This window comes from Lycium ferocissimum, chromosome 7, assembly GCF_029784015.1.
Source record: "Lycium ferocissimum isolate CSIRO_LF1 chromosome 7, AGI_CSIRO_Lferr_CH_V1, whole genome shotgun sequence".
Taxonomy (NCBI): Eukaryota; Viridiplantae; Streptophyta; class Magnoliopsida; order Solanales; family Solanaceae; genus Lycium; species Lycium ferocissimum.
This window is the reverse complement of record NC_081348.1, coordinates 14,824,674-14,831,630: the sequence shown is the minus strand read 5'-3', so window position 1 is coordinate 14,831,630 and position 6,957 is coordinate 14,824,674.

Below are 6,957 nucleotides of genomic sequence, written 5' to 3'. Positions count from 1 at the left end.
AATGACCAAGAAATCAGCCATCACAATTCATTTCAACTACACAACACAAAGAAAGAAAACTTAAGCCTAGAGAGAGAGCATTCGGCCAAGGGGCTGATTTTTGAGCCCTTTGAGTCTTGATCCAAAAATTATTTTCCAAGGTGTTTCAACCCTTTAGAAGGTCCCTAAAACGTGAAGATAGTCTTTGGAGCAACAAGAACCATTTCCATCTCAAGTCACCAACTCTAGCCAAGTAGAGAAGTCAAGTTGTCAAGGTAAGATCTAACTTTCTTTTCATGTATTAAGGGTGATGTAGATGTGTGAATATAAGTTGTATGCATGAAATAAGGTGTGTTGATGTTGGAACATGATGGTAGTTATGGGGTTATATGTGTTGATGTTGAAGTATGGTTGTAACTTGACGAACATGAATCGCATGCATAAAATCATGAAAGTTGGTGTTGGAATGTTAGTTGGCCGTAGGGACTGTTTTGGTGGAATTAATGGACTGATTTTCTTTAATAAATATGGTTGTTACTATCATAGATCTCATGGTAAAAGAATGAAAAGAATTGGAAGGTTAAAGGTGAAGTTATGTTAGTATGAAAATGGTTGAATCTATGATTTTATGTGAGAGATGTTGAAGCATGGTGTAGCCGTGTGTGGACTGTTTTGTGAAGAAGTTAGTGAACTGTTTTTACTTGATATTTTGATTGTTATTATCATGAATTTTATGATGGAAAGGAAGGTGTTTAATGGTTGGAGTTGAAACTAAAGTCATTTGTGAGTTGTTTTAAGGATTATAAAAATGACGATATAAGCGTAGTTGCGTATGAATTGATGTTGTACTTGTCGTGTGGATAGCTGGTCATAACTTACTAAAATTATATGAAAAAAGACATGAAATGATGTATAAAAATCGCATGTGGTTGGCTTAGTATGTTCGTAAACGTTTGCAAGAATTAGAACATCGTTATGTTGTCGGTTAGAGCTGTTTTGGACATGTTGTGGTAGTGGACTTTTTGGACTTGTGTTTTCATTAAGTTGGAAAGAATAATTATAAGTTAAGAGTATACATCATATTGTATGTTGGATGGGCTGTTATAAGTTGTTACATGCAAACGTTAAGGCTACAAACTAATAAAAGTAACTTGAGAATGTCGAAGCCGTATGTGAATCGTTATTGCATGTTATGAATGTGGGTACATTTAGAATATTGTGTGGGCTGTCCGGATTGGTATTGAACACATAATTATTGATGTTGTATTGGTAGTATGTGGTTGGTTTAGATACAAGAGAAAACATCGCCTAAACATCTAGAAAGGAGTTACTAACGTTAGAATACGTTTGAATCTCCCCGTAGCTTAACCATAGTTGTTGGCGTCTTAATATAGGTTGAAGTATTATTGGGTAGCGTACACATATTGTGTGACGAATAAGCACTAAAGACCTTGTCCGATCGGAAGCACTTCGAAGGAAAAAGCTTTGGCATGGGAGTTCGTGACACTGTCGGCATTGAGGTAGGTTACGGTTTACCTTATGGTGAGACTTTGATTAGCGAAGCGTATGTTTAGATGATATTGTCGGAGAATGCATATAAACCTGCGGGTATCAAGTTGGGTTAGATATTTTCTTAGGTTGGACCTTGTTGTATGATTTGGGGGATACACATCCCGTTGTGTTGTTGACTTATCTTGATCTATTTTTTTTTTGTGTGCTCGTTGCCACTTGAGACATTGAGTATCTGTGACTAATGATATATCATGACTATGATATTGCGGTGCTTTACTTGATTGATATGGAGATGAGAATGGTGATCCCATCGTGGCTTTTTGTGTAGCCTTATTCTTGATATTACTTGTATTCCATGTGCGGTACCGTTTCGGATTGAATTGGTTTTTAACATTACATTTCATCATACTCATATGCATTTCCATGATACATTGATATATGCATGGTTATGGCACTAATGATGATATGTGAGAGAGTGTAGCCTCAGAGGTCTTTGCTTGGAGAGAGTAAAAGAGAGATGAGTGTTTGTTGCCCGAGGTTTCTTGCGGGAACGATGGAGTGTCCGATGCCCGAGGTCTTTGCCGGATCGTGAGAGTGTGCTCGTGATCCGAGGTTATATTCGGAGCGAGTGGTACATGGACTTCGCGGGTCCCCCATGGGTCATGATCGCCGAGACGTGGAGTTAAGCTCCGTCAAGGACATGTTGTACAAAAGTGGCATATGCATTGCATTCATCCTACATACATTATTGCATTGCATTATATCTTGGTTCTGTTGATTGTTGTGATACTATTTGTGATGTGCGATTCGGATTGATTATACTAAGACTTGGCACAATTGGGTTTAGATGCTATAACATAAAAGATGACTTGTTCTTGGATATGGATTCATATTGACTTGTACTTGTTGGTTTATATGTTTTTCTTGCTTGTTGCCTTTATATACGTTATCTAGTCTTAGTCGGCCTATGATACCTACGAGCCTAGTGTTGTGCTCATACTACTCTTGCTACCTCCTTCTGGAGTGTAGAGTTATTTCGATGTTCGGAGTCTCAACCCCGTTTCGAGGCATTCGTCAAATCTTTAACGTTTGGGTGAGCTATTGCAACCCGAGTCTCTCCTTAGATTTTGTTGTATCTCGATCAATATATCGTATCCGGTTTGAGTTTGACGATTCATTCAAATTGTAAAACTTCTTAGAAGCTCTTGTATGAGTCTAGACCAGATTTTTGGGAATTTCTTATAATAAAAGTATTTATTCCGCATGTTGTATCAAATTAAGGTAGTTATACGTTATTAGTTCGCCCGCGGGGAGGGTTAGTGTGGGTGCCCGCATGATCCATGATTTGGGTCGTGACAAAACCCAACAGAAAGAAACAAGATAGAAAATCACTAGCTTGGACACTTGGGACAATAATGTCTTAACCGTGACAACACTTTGCAAAATGTAATGGCAACTCATAATATTTAGGCAAAGCAAGTATCCCAAATATCCCAAAGGGGGGGTGTATAACTGAACAGCAGGTATCGACCAAAATAAAGGCAACTCAAAGGTGTTGAACATGTTATTACGCAGAACCATACACAGGTGTTTAAATATCCAAACAACCAGCTAAAGGACCTCTTAATAAAACAACATGGCACAGGACGGACAGATTTTTCATTTTTTTACAAGCTCAATCATTCAGATATGATACAAGAACAACATCAAGTTTTAGCAAGTTCAAAATGATACCAAGAAATGCATAGGTAAAATTTAAGATTTGCACATGCTATAGATTAGAAGATATGGCAAAAGACAGGAAATCGTATCTTGCCTTTGGCGGGCAAAGACTTTAAGTGATCCTAGTGATCAGATGATTCATTTTAATGAATTTAAGATTCAGATTCCATCTCTGTTAAACTTTATCCTTCCTTTTAAGATTCAGCAATCAACACAACAGGCCACAACAATAAGCTTATCAAAGCAGCAACAAAGCAGACCGAAATTTAAAGAAATTTAGGATTTAGAGTTATTTTACTACTGTTTTAAAGCCTACGAGCAGCAGCTGACTGGAAAAGGAAAGAATCTCGACATGTCATTTCTAGCTTCTTGTTTTTGAGGACAAGCTACATGTTCTATAGTTATAACATTACAGTAGAGATATACATATGAATTCGATACAGGTTATGAAGTGATAGTGGCTTAATACCCTTAGTTTCATACGAGAAAGATAAGAACAAACACATAGAAACTCAGAACACGCAATTTTATCCACCTTATACTAATTTAAGCCTTTTAAAATGTTTACAAAGTTAAACATAGCAAATATCACTGGCTATGCCTACTGGTTTCCTCATTTCATTTTTTTTTCTTTTTCAAACTGCCTACAAGAACGACTGAAATCCACAAACAAATGAGTTTCTTTCTTTAGCAGGACAGTAAAGGCTCTCAAACAAGAGACTTCTTTCTCCATTGATTTTTTTTTTTTTTTATCCCTTTGAGCCATTTTTTAACTTAAGTTATCCATAACACTAAACAACATTAATGTGCAGACCCAACTACACACAGCTAAATCAAAATATAACCTAAATAAACTTATTCAGGCTAATTGATCATAGAAAAAGGATAGTGCATTCAAACACGATCAACAGGTCACCTAATCTAAACTAACGTATGATTAATCCAATGTCAAGCAAACAAGTTAAACTTAAAAACGCCAGGCTAATCTAGATTCGCATATAAAGCTAAACAATCACAGAATCCGGACTGGACATGCTTAATTCGACTAAAATAACTACATACAAAAAAACTAAAAAAAAACATAACTAAGCAAACAAATTCACATAAGCAGTTTGAAGCATTCAGATAATTACTAAAAAATTTAACTTAAAGAAAGGGAATTTACCTTCTTCGGGCGCAGCGAAGTGGGTGCGGGGTTTCCAATCTACCTCGAAACACTTCAAATTCTCCGAGTTAGTATCCACTCGGATCCGAAGCAGCGGAAAGAGAATAAAACGTTTAGTATTTTCAGATCGACATTAAACTATATTGTGACTGCTAAAATATTTCGTAGGGATTTTTGGGGCGGCTACCAGAAGAGTTTTCAAGGGGGGTTTTGAGGCGGCTGAAAAATTTATATTTGTAGGGAGTTTTTGCCGCTCCGCCCTCTCTCTCGAACCAGTTCATAAGCCGCTATTTATAGGAGGTAGCTAGGGTTTTTTTGGGGGTTCAAAAAAGAAAGATTGGGCGGGATTTCTAGGTCAACACCCGTTTTTCTGTTGTCGATCCGAAACCCAGCAGAAGAAGACAACCACCATTAAAATCTTGTACCCGGAAATAAAAAGACTAATGAGAAAAGGGTTTTCTTTTCACAAACGAACGAAACTCATTAAAAGATCTTCAGATCGACAGCAGAGGGCAGAAAGAAAAGAACAAAGATCCAAACCTTCAAACGTTGACCTCTGAACCGATCATTAATTTCTTTTCCCTAAATCGACCATGCATGGTCTGTTATAGGTAAAAGAGATCTGTGATTTTTGCTGTTTTCATTAAAGGGGGGAGAGAGAGAGAGAGAGAGAGAGAGAGAAGGGAGGCGGATGAAAGAGGGAGTATAACCCTAATGTTCATTTCAATGAACGAGTCGGGTCGGACGGGTAATGGTATGGGCTGGGTCAATATTTTTTCTTTTTGGGCTGGGTATTATAACGAACGGGCTGGTAATTGAATGAAAAATGTGGGCTGATGTCATATAAACCAGGTTTTAACCCAAGTAATTTGGGATTGATTATGGACTTCTAACTTAAATAAAAAGACCTCTTTTAATTAACTGTATTCTGACGTGTGTTAAAATATTACCTAACATAAAAGTATGTATTTATTAATACTCAGATAAGAAATAAAATTATATGATGTCGTAAATAGCCGTGCGATAATATTTTAATAGTTCAATAGTAAATAAACGCTATTATTAAATTGTGCAAAATAAATGCGATGTACGTGCATAAGCTGATAAAAAATGCTGAAATGATAAAAAATGCGAATTATAATAATACTGGTAATAATAATAATAATAATAATAACAATAATAATAACAATAGTAATGATCATAATAATTGCTAGTGACTGCAATAGGGTAGTGAAACGCGGATATTAATAAAAGCTGATAATCATAGTATAACTAATTTTATTAAATCGCCAAAATATTAGGAGAGTAAATATATTCGGAGGAGAGGCGGGACAAAATTAGGTGTCAACATCCATAATAAGTAGCGTTTTTAGCTTATGCACACCCCTTAAGAAATTACTTATTCCTAAAAAATTATGAGAGTTTTTACTAACTTACCCCTAATTAATGCCCAGAAAAAGAAAAGCTATTTAATGATTCTTGATTATAAATAAGGATAAGTTTGAAAGAATAAGATTCAATTTCTTCTTGAAATTCTAAAACACCACTTATTTTGAAACAAAATAAAAAGCCTAAGGGTGTGTTCAGTATGGAGGAAATTTTTTTTCTGGAAAATGTGTTTTTTGAAAAATAAGTGAATTTCTACTTATTTTCTCATATTCGTTTGGGTAGTGGAAAATAAGTAAATTTCTTACTTATTTTCTCATGTTCGTTTGGTTGGTAAAAAATATTTTTCGAAAAATACCCGCAAAAGCCCCACCAACTCCATCCCAACCCCACCTCCCCATACCACACCAACCCCCCACCTAACTCAACCCCACCCATCCCCCCCCCCCCCCCAAAAAAATTTCATTTTTTTTTTTTTGAAGTTTTTAAATTTTTTTTCTGGATTTTCTACACCACCATCACAAATCACCCCCCCTGCGCATGGACCGATACCACACCAACACCCTCCCCCCCCCCCTCCCGCCCCCGCGCAACCTAATTTTTTTAAAAAGTTTTTAATTTTGTTTTCTGGGTTTTTTGCACCACCACAACCCCTCCGGACACCCCACCACCCCCTCCAAAATTTTTAATTTTTAACCATGCAAATTTGCAATTTTTATAATTTTTTAATAAAGATAAAATTAAATATGAAGTAAAAAATTCGGGAGAGGGTAGGGGGTGGGTGTAGAGAATCAAAAAAGAAAACTTCTCAAAATTTAAAAAAAAAAATTGGAAGAGGTGGTTGGGTCTCGAGGGAGGGGGGTCATAAGGGTGGGTGGGGTGTCCTCGCCAGGGGTGGCGGGGAGGGTGATGTGTTGGTGTAGAAAACCCAGAAGAAAAAGTTAAAAAAAAATCTGGGGGGGTGGGTGTGGAATGGGGTGCCGGAGTGGTTGGGGGTGGGTGGTGTATATGTTGCAGGAGTGGCTGGGGCATGATCGTTGAGGGGTGGGTGGTACAAAAAACCAAAAAAAAAATCAATTTTTTTTTTTCAAAACAAAATTAATATTTTTTTTATGGGGGAGGGGGTGTGAGGTGGGGGTGGGTTGGTGGGCGTGGTTGGGGTTTGGAGGTTGGGGGTGGGTTGGGTGGTGGTA